The sequence below is a fragment of the Mesoplodon bidens genome (genome assembly GCF_964165515.1).
Source record: "Mesoplodon bidens genome assembly, chromosome: 9".
NCBI lineage: Eukaryota > Metazoa > Chordata > Mammalia > Artiodactyla > Ziphiidae > Mesoplodon > Mesoplodon bidens.
Genome location: NC_138166.1, coordinates 30,628,651 through 30,642,312, shown reverse-complemented (window position 1 = coordinate 30,642,312; position 13,662 = coordinate 30,628,651). Strand labels below are relative to the sequence as shown.

Genomic DNA, 13,662 nt, shown 5'->3' with positions numbered 1-13,662 from the left:
GACAGAAATTGAGTACCTACTATCTGTGCTGTGCTTTGTACTAGGCACTAGCTGTATGGCATAAAAAATATATTCAATATCCTGTGATAAGCCATAATGGAAAAGAATATATAAAAAAAGAATGTCTGTATCTGTATAACTGAGTCACTTTGCTATACAGCAGAAACTAACACATTGTAAATCAACTATACTTCAATTAAAAAAAAAAAAAAGACACAAGACTCCTACCCTCATGGAGCTCCACTCTTCAGGGGAATGACAATTAAGTCCCTACATGGTCTTTCCTCCTTATTACCTTCCTCAGGTCAAGGTACATGGTGGTTAGTTGGGAAAAGTACCTCTAGGTCTTTGATCTTCTCCATGACACTTTGATGTTGATAGTGAAGCAGCAATTAGATAAAATGTAGCCATGTTACACAGAGTGGATGGCAAAACCAAAGCTAGAATCCAGTTATTTCAGTCTACGATATGTTTTCTTACCACTTAAAGAAATATCTCTCTGTTTTTACCTCTATCTTTCTCCCTTGTCCCTTTCTCTCTTTCTTTAAAAACATTAAAGGAGGGGCTTCCCTGGTGGCGCAGTGGTTCAGAGTCTGCCTGCCGATGCAGGGGACACGGGTTTGTGCCCCGGTCTGGGAAGATCCCACATGCCGCGGAGCGGCTGGGCCCGTGAGCCATGGCTGCTGAGCCTGCGCGTCCGGAGCCTGTGCTCCGCAACGGGAGAGGCCACAACAGTGAGAGGCCCGCGTACTGCAAAAAAAAACACAAAAACAAAACATTAAAGGAATTATCAGAAATAGAAATTTTTGAAGAAATGTAGAATACTGGGAGTTCTCCATGTTACTTGTTTTAGCCAGTTAATTTTGCCCTTCACTAAATGTGGCCGTTTGCTCCTTAACAAACAGCAAACCCCCCTGAAAGATGGATAACAATAGCCAGGGTCCTGGAACCTCTTCTTTATTCCCATCTCCATGTTTTACACAAAATACCACTTTTTCCATTGTAAAAATAATACACTTTTAGTATAGAAATTTGTAAAATACTGAAAAGTTTAAAGAAAAAAACTGACATCACTTTCATCACTAGGAAACAACAATTCTTCACCTTTTGATGTATTTCTTTCTAGTATTACATCAATTAATTTCTTTTACATAGTTAATATCATGCTGTCACAATTTTCCCCTGCCCTTTTCTTTGCGTATTAACATAGGTACTTTCCAATGTTATTGCAAATTTTTGAAGGGACATTTTTTCTTTTTTTAATTATTTTTTATTGAAGTATAGCTGCTGTACAATATTATATAAGTTAAATGTGTACAATATAGTGATTCACAATCTTTAAAGATTATACTCCATTTACAGTAATTATAAAAATTGGCTATATTCCATGTGTTGTAAAATATATCCTTGTAGCTTATTCTATACCTAATAGTTTGTACTTCTTAATCCCCTACACGGCCCCTCCTACCTTCCCTCTCCTCACTGATAACCACTAGTTTGTTCTCTATATCTGTAAGTTTGCTTCTTCTTTTGTTATATTCACTAGTTTGTTGTGTTTTTAGATTCCACATATAAGTGATATACAGTACATGTCTTTCTCTGTCTGACTTATTTCACTTAGCATAATGCCCTCCAAATCCATCCATTTTGCTGCAAATGGCAAATTTTCATTTTTATTTTTGGCTGAGTAGTATTCCATTGTGTATATATACCATATTTTCTTTATCCATTTATCTGTTGATAGACACTTAGGTTGGTTTCATATCTTGGCAATTGTAAATAATGCTGCTATGAACATTGAGGTACATATACCTTTTAGAATTAGTGTTTTGGGTTTTTTTTTTTTTTTGCTATATATCCAGGAGTGAAATTTCTGGGTCATACGGTATCAATAGTTCTATTTTTAGGTTTTTGAGAAACCTCCACATTGTTTTCCACAGTGGCTGCACCAATTTACGTTCCCACCAATGATGTACAAGGGTTCCCTTTTCTCCACATCCTCAGCAACTTTTGTTATTTATGTTCTTTTTCATGATAGCCATTCTGGCATGTGTGAGGTGATATCTCACTGTGGTTTTAATTCACGTTTCCTGATGATTAGCAATTTTAAGCATCTTTTTCATGTGCCTGTTGACCATCTGCATTTCCTCTTTGGAAGAATGTCTATTCAGTTCTTCTGTCCATTTTAAATTGGGTTGTTTGTTTTTTGATGTTGAGTTGTATAAGATGTTTATAAATGTTGAATATTACCCCCTTATCGGTCATATCATTTGCAAACATTTTCTCCCATTCAGTAGGTTGTCTTTTGTTTTCTCAATGGTTTCCTTTGCTGTGCAAACCTTTTGAGTTTAATTAGGTCCCATTTGTTTATTTTGTTTTTATTTCCTTTACTTTAGGAGATGGATCCAAAAATACTTCTGAGATTTATGTCAGAGTGTTCTGCTGCTGTTTTCCTCTAGGAGTTTTATAGTATCCAGTCTTAATTTAGGTTTTTAATCCATTTTGAGTTTATTTTTGTATATGGTGTTAGAGAATGTTCTAATCTCATTCTTTTACATGTAGCTGTTCAGTTTTCCCAGAACCACTTGTTGAAGAGACTGTCTTTTCTCCATTGTATATTCTTGCCTCCTTTGTCATAGATTAATTGACCATAAGTACATGGGTTTCTTTCTGAGCTCTCTATCCTGTTCTATTGATCTATGAGTCTGTTTTTGTGCCAGTACCACATTGTTTCAATTACTGTAGCTTTGTAGCACACTCTGAAGTCAGGGAGCCTGATTCCTCCAGCTCTGTTCTTCTTTCTCAAGATTGTTTTGGCTATTCGGGGTCTTTTGTGTTTTCATACAAATCTTAAAATTCTTTGTTCTTGTTCTGTGAAAAATGCCATTGGTACTTTGATAGGGATTGCATTGAATCTGTAGATTGCCTTGAGTAGTATGGTGATTTTAACAATATAGATGCTTCCAATCAAAGAACATGGTATATCTTTCCATCTCTTTGTGTCATCTTCAATTTCTTTCATCAGTATCTTATGGTTTTCTGAGTACAAATCTTTTACCTTCTGAGGTAGGTTTGTTCCTAGGTATTTTATTCTTTTTGATGTGGTGGTAAATGGGATTGTTTCCTTAATTTTTCTTTCTGACAGTTCATTGTTAGTATATAGAAATCCAGCAGATTTCTGTGTATTAATTTTGTATCTTACAACTTTACTGAATCCATTGATGAGCTCTAGCAGTTTACTGGTGGCATCTTTAGGATTTCATATGTATAGTATCATGTCATCTGCAAACAGTGACACTTTTACTTCTTCCTTTCCAATTTGGATTCCTTTTATTTCTTTTTCTTCTCTGATTCCTCCAAAACTATTGCTTCTCTCCAAAACTATATTGAATAAAAGTGGCAGGAGTGGGCATCCTTGTCTTGTTTCTGCTCCTAGAGGAAATGCTTTCAGCTTTTTACTGTCTAGTATGATGCTAGCTGTACATTTTATATCATACTTTCTTTAAGTGAATGCATCATAATTTGCTCAGCCATTCACATGTGGCTAAGTATTTAGGTTACTTATCATTTTTCACTGTTAGCAAATAAAGCAGCAATTAACATCTTTGTGCCTGATATTTTTCCTGTACTTTGGATTTTTTTTTGTGTGTGTGGTACGCGGGCCTCTCACTGTTGTGGCCTCTCCCATTGCGAAGCACAGGCTCCAGACATGCAGGCTCAGTGGCCACAGCTCACAGGCCCAGCCACTCCGCGGCATGTGGGATCTTCCCAGACCGGGGCACAAACCCATGTCCCCTGCATCGGCAGGCGGACTCTCAACCACTGCACCACCAGGGAAGCCCGGATTTTTTTTTTAAACTCAACACTACACTTTATTTTTTCTTTCAATATTTATTTATTTTGTTTATTTATTTTCCTTTTTATTTATTTATTTTGGTTGCATAGGGTCTTAGTTGTGGCACATGGGATATTTGTTGAGGCATGTGGGATCTTTTTGTTATGGTGTGCAGTCCGCTTGGGCTTCTCTCTAGTTGTGGTGTGAGAGTTTTCTCTCTCTAGTTGTGGCTCACGGGCTCCAGGGTATGTGGGCTCTGTAGTTGTGGCGCATGGGCTCTCTCATTGAGGTGCGTGAGCTCAGTAGTTGTGGTGTGTGGGCTTAGTTCCCCTGCTGCATGTGGGATCTTAGTTCCCTGACCAGGGATCAAACCTGTGTCCCCTGCATTGGAAGGCAGATTCTTTACCACTGGACCACCAGGGAAGTCCCTGGATTATTTCTTTAGAACAGATCTCCTAAAATTGAATTGAGTCAAACATTTAGAGTATATATTGCCACATTATTTCCTTATTCATTTTAATAATTTTCATTTCCGACCTATTTTACTTCACTTGTGTGAACACTTGATAATCTCATTTTTCAAAATATCTTTGCTGTTTTAATTGGAATTTCTTTATAGTTAGTGTGAACATTTCACTATGTCCTACATTGTTCACCAAAGTACTTTGTTCACCAAAGTACTATTGCATTTCTGTGTGTGAATTGCCTATTTGTGTATTTTGCCCAGTTCTATTTGGGCTTTTGAATTTTCTTATACACTTATATGAACTCTTTAAATATTAAGAATATTAATCCATTGTGATATATACAATGAAGAGCTATTTGGTTAACTGTCACCTTTAAATCTGAATTTATTCAAGATAATTTTTGTGTTCTTTTTAGCTTTATTTCAAACAATTATTTATAATTATTTCCATATCATTATTTACTTTCAATGTCCATCACTAGCCCTTTTCAGACATTACAATTTTACTTTCAAGCTGTTAATTTTTATTTCTGTTTTATTCCATTTATCATCTTTATTAGGCTATCTGGGTAATAATACTACTTACTCAACACCAAACACTTTTCAAGTCTTACCTAGTTTACTTCTTACAAAAACCTTAGGTGGCTTCTGCTATTGTCTCCACTTTAACAACACACAAATCAAGGTTTGAGTAACCTGTCCAAAGCCAGTCAGTCGACAAGTGATGCAGTTAGAATTCGAAGCCTCCTGAGCATCACTTCATTCTCATCTTTCCCTTGATCTTACTGTCGTGTCCTCTCTCCCATTAATTCTGCAATTCATTTAAAAAATCTTCTTGTGCTATTAAGGGAGGTTTATTTTAATAGAAGACAGAGACTTACTCAGAGGGATGATTCATTAATGGAGTTTTAAGGATGCTACTAGAGGCTTATAAGGGCTATAGAACTTTGAAAGCACCAACCTAAGCCGTTGACCCACTGGTCTGATTTCTATAAAGCTATCTCTGACATCAGACACTCAACACTTACTGGTCTCAACAAGTATGTGTTGAATCTTTATTTGTGTAAGTTGCTGTGCTATTAAAATATAAAAAGAAATGCCTAATCATATAAAACAGTAGTAATGAATACCAAATGAGAGGTATAATTAGCCGTAGGATGGGGGTGGGTAAAAATCACTTCTGGTTAGTATAGACAGAGAAGGGTTCTCAGAGGAGTAAAATTCAGGCTTCTGTTTGTCATTGACTTGATACATGGCTAAATCCCTTAGTTTTAAATTTATTTATTTTATTTTTATATTTGTCTGCGTTGGGTCTTCTTTGCTGTGCGCCGGCTTTCTATAGTTGGGGCGAGCAGGCTCTAGAGTGCAGGCTCAGCAGTTGTGGTGCATGGGCTTAGTTGCTCCGCGGCATGTGGGATCTTCCAGGACCAGGGCTCGAACCCGTGTCCCCTGCATTGGCAGGCAGATTCTTAACCACTGTGCCACCAGGGAAGCCCAGTCACTTAGTTTTAAATTAAGTCAATTCGTTATCTTCTGATCACCATTTCACCCAAGTTAAGGCTGTTGCATCCATTGGTTAAACAATGTCAAGAGAAATAGCTTCCTTAGAGAGCAGTATATTCACATTAAGAACTTCTGTTTTAAGTGCATGCATGCATAGAAACAATCTGATGTAATCCAGCATGAGTTCAGGTACAGTCATTCAATGTCCCCTGTCATTAAGATAGTCATACGTCCTTTGTACATGAAATTACTTACACACAAATGGGTGGAGTGTGTGGATCCTTGATTATTGTTGCCACAGCTGTCATTTCTCTTGCTCTTTGGACTGAAACTTCAGGTGTATTCTTTCTCTGGCTCAGGTCAATGGAGTACATCAACATGAATTTGCGTTCTTTTTTATAGACTAGTGAACCTTGATTTCGGACTCAGATTGGCTAAATAGAAGAGGTAGGAGAAATAGGGGAAATGAATTATTGGAGAAACCAGGGAAAGAAAAACACAGGATTTACAACAAAAGAGTCATGGGAAGAAGAACCTCCTGAAAAATTAAAAATTCTCTTCTTAGGAGAAGAAGGAAAAGTAGGTGAAAGCATAAGAGATAAAATGTAAGAGTGGCTTGAAAAGATAATGAAGGGTTAAGGGAGCTAGGATATAAATGTTCATCTAAATATACAACCAGAGAGCCTTTACATTCTTCAAAATACATTTTTAGTCAATGCTTGTTGATTGATAGAAACACATGTAATGGATTTTCTATTAATGGAGGAATTTAAAGCTTCTGAAAATTCTACATTAAAGAAATAAAAATATTTATTAACACATTTACAGAAATTAAAAAGCAAGGAATTGGAATTAAGATTCATTTGTGAGTAGTTTAATAGGCTGAAAGATAAAGAGAACTAATGAACGTAGCTAAAATACTGGTGGTTCCACATCTAATATCTAATATTTCAATGCATTGAGAGAAACTCACCATTTATGGGACTTATATGGCAAATACACTTTACATTTAAAATTGAATTGTCTGGAAGTGTTGGTGAGGATGTGGAGAAAAGGGAACCATTGTGTACTACTGGTTGGAATGTAAATTGGTGCCATCATTATGGAGAACAGTATAGTGGTTCCTTAAAAAATTAAAAATAGAACTACCATATGGTTCCAGCAATTCCATTTCTGGGTATTTACCTGAAGAAACCAAAAACACTGACTCAAAAAGATATATACATGCTCATGTTCCTTGCAAAATTATTTATAATAGCCAAGATATGGAAACAACCTAAGTGTCCATTGATGGATGAATAGATAAAGAAAATGTGGTATATATATATATATATATATATATATATATATATATATATATATATATATATACAAAACAATATTATTCAGCCATAAAAAAGAATGAAATCTTGCCTTTTTTTTTTTCTTTTTGCAGTACGCGGGCCTCTCACTGCTGTGGCCTCTCCCGTTGCGGAGCACAGGCTCCGGACGCGCAGGCTCAGGCTCCGGATGTGCAGGCTCAGCGGCCATGGCTCACGGGCCCAGCCGCTCTGCGGCATGTGGGATTTTCCCAGACCGGGGCACGAACCCGCGTCCCCTGCATCGGCAGGCAGACTCTCAACCACTGCGCCACCAGGGAAGCCCAAATCTTGCCATTTTTGACAACATGGATGACCTTGAGGGCAGTATGCTAAGTGAACTAAGACAGAGGAAGACAAATACTGGATGATCTCACTTACATGCGGAATCTTAAAAACAAACAAAAAAACAAGCTCATAGATAGAAAGTAGATTGGTGGTAACCAGAGGCGGGGTGGGGTGGGGTGGGAGTGGGAAACATGGGTGAAGGGAGTCAAAAGATACAAATTTTCAGTTATAAAATAAATAAGTCATGAAGATGTAATGTACAGCATGCTGACTATCGTTAATAATACTGTATTGCATATTTGAAAGTTACTAAGAGAGTAAAACCTAAAAGTTCTTATCACAAGAAAAAAAAACTCCAGGGGCCTCCCTGGTGGCGCAGTGGTTGAGAGTCTGCCTGCCGATGCAGGGGACACGGGTTCGTGCCCCGGTCTGGGAAGATCCCACATGCCGCAGAGCGGCTGGGCCCGTGAGCCACAGCCGCTGAGCCTGCGCATCCGGAGCTTCTGTTCCGCAACGGGAGAGGCCACAACAGTGAGAGGCCCGCGTACTGCAAAAAAAAAAAAAAAAAAAAAAAGAAAGAAAACTATGTGGTGGCTATAGCTGGTGCCTGGGTCCTCTGAACGGAAATTCTGGTGTGGGTCTTTACAAGATGGTCAGTGAATTCCTGATACGGAGACTTGGTAAACACCATCTCTCTCCAGAGATCAGGAGTGAGATAACTGTAGGTCTTGGAAATGGCATCAAAAATTTGCCCAGGGTAGTGGTGCAGCCCCTGGCAGAGGTGTAGTGGTCATCAATTCCGGCCTTCATCAGTAGCTTCTTGGGCACAGAGGCTGAGACATGTCAGTGCCCCTGGGGGCAGGGATGAAGCACACCAGCACAGAGCAACAGTGGCCAGTCACCTTGCAAGGGATGGTATGGGACTTGCCAATCTTGTTCCCCCAGTAGCCTGGCCACATGGGGACGATGTGGAGCTTGGCCAAAATGATGACCCCACGGAGGGCAGTGGCTACTTCCTTAGAGCACTTGACACCCAAACCGACATGTCTGTTGTAATCCCCAGCGGCGTCAAATGCCTTGAACCTGGTCTTCTGGCCAGCACAGGTCTGCTTTTGCCAGGATTATCTTCAAGATTATCTTCAAGATAATCTTCAAGATTATCTTCCAACCTCATCCTTGAGGCATGCCCTCTTGGAAAAAGTCAGTGATCTCAGATTCCTTGATGGGCAGAGAGAGGAGATAGATCTCCTCCAGGGACTTGATCTTCATGTCCTTGACCAGGTGGCCCAGCTTGGTGACAGGGAGCCACTCCGTGTCCTGCGCCTTGCCTCCGTGAGGTCCGCGGCCTCCTCGGAAGCCACCGCTGTCTCCCATTCCAGGCCCCCTCCCCCCCACCACCGGGCCCTTCCCCAGCACTGGCTTCATCCGCCATCTGCTGTTTTTAAGGAGGAGAAGAGCGAGGTCAGTGCTACTTTGGATGGCAGACAGTTTCAAAGAAAATAAGGCAACTAGTCCGACAATGGTATTTATGATATCTCTGCCACAGGAAAAGCACTACATGAACTGCAGTACAAACAAAAAAAGAATAAAACACACAATCCCAGTCTATCTGGGCCAGAAGAACTTGTATAAATAAAATAATCTACAATCTCCCTGAAGGCAGAATATAATGTTTACATCATCTGTCACTACAATTCAGCACAGTTTTTGGCTTATGGCAGGCACTCACTAAATGTTTGTGGAACAAATATTGACTGAACTGAGGCCCAGAATTATGAAAAAATATCCCAGTAAGTATAAGCATAAATAAGTTTTTAAAATTTAAGCAGCATAAAAATAAGACCCAAAAGCCTTTATATAATTTTATACTTAGTCCACGTTTGTCTGAGTCAACCTGCTCATTCACTTTTTTCTATTCCCTTAAAACATGTTTACTGAGCATTTACTATGTGCCAGACACTGTTTCTAGGTTCTTCAAACAAAATAGCTTGACATTTGAGTAAAGACCTGAAGAAATGAAGAAATGAGTGATATGGTACCGCTAATTTAAGGGAGTCAAGACATGCAAAGGGGCTGCTTTCTAAGGGGTTTCACTGGAAATTAATGAGGCTCAAAGAGGAAGTGTCTACTCCAGCTCTTTATTATCAGGAGTGGCTGGCAGTAATGTGAGATAGGAGTCAATGTCTTTAAAGTCAAAGACTGTGGCTTGGGAGTAGCTAGGACTACTACAAACGCCCGGAGGAAGAAGCATGCTTGGATGATCAAAGAACAGAAGGCTGATGAGACTGGAAGTGAATAACCCAGGAATGAGTAATAGGAGAGGAGGTCAGAGGTGAGAGGACCCAGGAATGAGTAATAGGAGAGGAGGTCAGAGGTGAGAGGGGACCGGGTCTTGAAGGGACTTATAGGCCATAGGAAGTACTTTGGATTTTACTCTCAGTGAGAGGGGAAACCATTGACTTGACCTACTCTTAGCAATAGACCCTGGGGAGGGAAGGTGGAGAGGGACTGTTAAAGAGGGTAAAGGTAGTGAATTGTGCATTTTTTGGATTTCTTGAGTTTCTTTTCCTCGATTTACATCTTTGTTTTTATGGAGCACATTTTTCTGTTTCTTCTGAATAAATAGCACACGGGAGATGAAAAAAAATAGGGGTAAAGGTAGAAATAGAGACCAATTTTGAAGTTCTTGCAATATTTGTGGTGACAGATGCTGGGGAAAGTGGCAATAAAGGTGTGAACTGATACTGTATTCACTCATTTTCTTTAGTATTTAGGTACTGTTTTTTTCCCCTCTTTTGCTCCTTTGAAAGTAACAGGGAATAAATAAATGTAGCTACATACATGAGTGCTAAGGAATGCCAAGGAAGGGCAAAAAATAGACTGAGAAGGGGATTTTATTACTAATATATAGCAATTGTTGGGTGTTTAACATGTTTCAGGCACTGTACAAGCCTTTTAAATACACAAATCACTTAATCTTGCAATAACTCTATGAGGTACCACTACTATTTTCTTTTTACCAAAGAGGTAACTCAGGGACTGGAACGTTAAGTAACCTGTTCAAATGTACACAGCAAAAACAGCAGAAGTAGTACCTGAATGTAAGTCCAGGTTGTTTGTGGAGTCAGGTACCAAAAAAGAAAATCGCTGTAAATTAATTTAAAGATTTACATGTGGAAAAGCACAGAGTGAAAGAAAGAGCGAATCATCTGAGAGGTGAGTTGGGCTGAAATGGAGTGAACACCCATGCATGTGTTGGGGGCAAGGGAGAGAGTGTATGGAAGTGAGGTGAATGAAGATAGAGAGAGAGTGTGTGCTACAGTCCTTAAAAGCCAAGGGGAGGGCTTCCCTGGTGGCGCAGTGCTTGAGAGTCCGCCTGCCGATGCAGGGGACACGGGTTTGTGCCCCGGTCCGGGAAGATCCCACATGCCGCGGAGCGGCTGGGCCCGTGAGCCATGGCTGCTGAGCCTGCGCGTCTGGAGCCTGTGCTCCGCAACGGGAGAGGCCGCAACAGTGAGAGGCCCGTGTACCGCAAAAAAAAAAAGGCGGTGTATGAGAGTGTACTATAGTAGTGTACCATGGTGTAGGAGTGGTTAAGAGTGTATTTATGAGGGCTGGGAGCTGGACTGCTTACAAGTCCTGGGTCAGCTGCTTACCAATTGTGTGACTTTGGGCACACAATGTCAACCTCAGTTTCTTTCACTGTAAAATGTCAGTAACAATAATAGTACATACGTCAGAGGATAATTGTGGGGATTAAATGAGTTAATCTCTTTCAAGTGCTTGGGAAAATTCCTAGTATACGGCCAGTGCTTACTCAACGTTAGTTATTATTATTCCCACAGGTACGTACAGAATAGACCGCAGCAGGGATGCAAACCTTGAGTGTTGGGAGAGTACAGACAAGTCGGTGAAAAACTACTTGCCAGGGGAGGGCAGGAAGGTACAGAATTATGGGGAAGCACACTTCAAAAAGGAAAAATAGCTGCTTGTATGAAGGTGTGTGAGTCAAGACTTGCAAAGGGGCTGCTTTCTAAGGGCTTTCACCGGAAATTAATGAGGCTCATAGAGGAAGGGCCTAGTCCAGCTGTTTGATATTACCAGGAGTGGCTGGCAGTAATGTGAGACAGGAGTCAAAGCCTTTAAAGTCCAGGCCTGTGGCTTGGGAGTAGCTAGAACTGTCCACTGTTTTAGGTCCATTGTATTTTATGTCCATATCTTCATGTCGGTGGAGCAAAGCAACTAAAATATATACATAATATATATATATATAGTGGAAAGACAGAGCTTTACTAAAAATTCTCTGGGGTATTATGATCCTTAAACTATGTATATCCTTGATAGAGATTTTCACTTGAAGCTCAAGCCTGTAGAAATAGTGCAATCAGCATAATATATGTAATACTTAAAAAAAATCCGGTTAGCCATAAAAAACAATGAAATAATGCCATTTGCAGCAACATGGATGGACCTAGAGATTATCATAGTAAGTGAAGTAAGTCAGACAGAGACAAATGTCATATCACTTTTATGTGGAGTCTAAAAAAGTGATACAAATGAACTTATTTACAAAACAGAAATAGACTCACAGACATAGAAAGCAAACTTATGGTTATCAAAGGGGAAGGGGGGAGAGATAAACTAGGAGTTTGGGATTAACATACACACTGTTATATATAAAATAAACAATGAAGACCTACTGTACAGCACAGGGAGGTATATTCTACATCTTGTAATAACCTATAATGGAAAAGAATCTGAAAAAGAATATATATATGTAACTGTAATGGAATCACTTTACTGTACACCTGAAACTAACACAACATTGTAAATCAACTTGTAAATATACTTGAATTTTAAAAAAAATCCTGCATTGTCTTAGGGAGGATTTAGGGGGGATTTATTTTCAAGGGTACAAAATATATTACAAGATCACATAAACTAAAGGTGGAACAAGGTAAAACAGAACTGGAAACAAAGAGCAGAGGCATGAATCAGATTAAAAACACATGGGAGAAAGAGGAACTCTTCAAACTCTTCATTTGCCCCAGGTGGAACACAGGGTTAGTGTTACACCTTTAAATAGTTGGGCCAATGCTATACACACACATATACAATTAGAACACAGAGAAAATGAGTGGCTTGTTAGAGGGTCTAATTAACAGTTTGTAAAGAAAGAAACCTTATCGCATGGCTAAGAAAAAAAATCAAGGCAAGGAAATTCTGGAACGAAGGATGGAAAGAAAATTATGGCTTTGAAGTGTGAGTTACTTAAAGTACGGAAAATACACTATGCAGCAAAAAATAAAAGGATTTTCTTCTTTTACACTTTTGCAGCGAGTTGAGAGTAACTCCTGTAACTTGGAGACCGCAGACTAAAGGTTACAACACCCATTTCCCCTGGGTTGATAAGTACGTAAACCTCCGATGTGAGTTAACGCTGCTTTATGAATTTGAATTGTGAAGACTGCACTTACTTTTCAACAACTTGAGGAAAAGAGAGGACCAGAAAAAACTGTAAATGGTAACAGTAAATATGGAATTAAATTACCACTAACGTAATATGCTAAAATACACGATACTTTAAGAATCCGAATTAAAATATAAGTTTTAAAACGCCTTGAGAAAAACATGGGCATTCCCCTGATGACTACAATTCAAAAAGATTACATTCTTTTAATTACATTTCCACCCTGAAATGTCCGTTTCGACTTATATGTTTTTTTAAAAAATAATCTTCCTACTTCTATTTCTCTTCAAATAAAACATGAACAGATACACCTTAGACACTGTCTAACATACTGAAGAAAGACCTGCAGAAAAATTTCACCCGGCCTTTTTAAAGGTGCTGCTTGGAAGAGAATTTTAACTCGTTCTAACTACAGAATGGGCAGTAGTATCTACTCGAGCCACAAGGAGTGGATCGTATATTCACATTTATATCTATCTATCTCCACATACTTTGGTGGATATGGAGACTTGTTTGGAATTGTACAGACAGGACCCTATAAATGTGCAAGTCCTTGATGAGTCAGCTGATAAGCGTTCCTCTACTCGTCCTTTTGCTGAGGGGCAACAGAAGCGAGCATATTCCTCCAGCAATTCCAACCTGTTTCGTAACTTGTCGAGCAATCTGCGTTCAATCGAGCGGTCCCGAGCGGCCCGGCTGATTGGCTGGGGAGCGGAGCACCAGGGTGTGGTCTGCGCGCTCC

The 13,662-nt window shown here is 39.4% G+C and overlaps 1 pseudogene across 1 annotated transcript; it reads right to left on the bottom strand.

Annotated features, from left to right (window-relative positions):
• Positions 1 to 7,796: 7,796 nt before the first annotated feature.
• On the bottom strand, positions 7,797 to 8,882 carry LOC308623073 (small ribosomal subunit protein uS5-like; annotated as a pseudogene). The gene has a single exon. The product of its transcript is annotated as a small ribosomal subunit protein uS5-like (transcript).
• Positions 8,883 to 13,662: the final 4,780 nt, after the last annotated feature.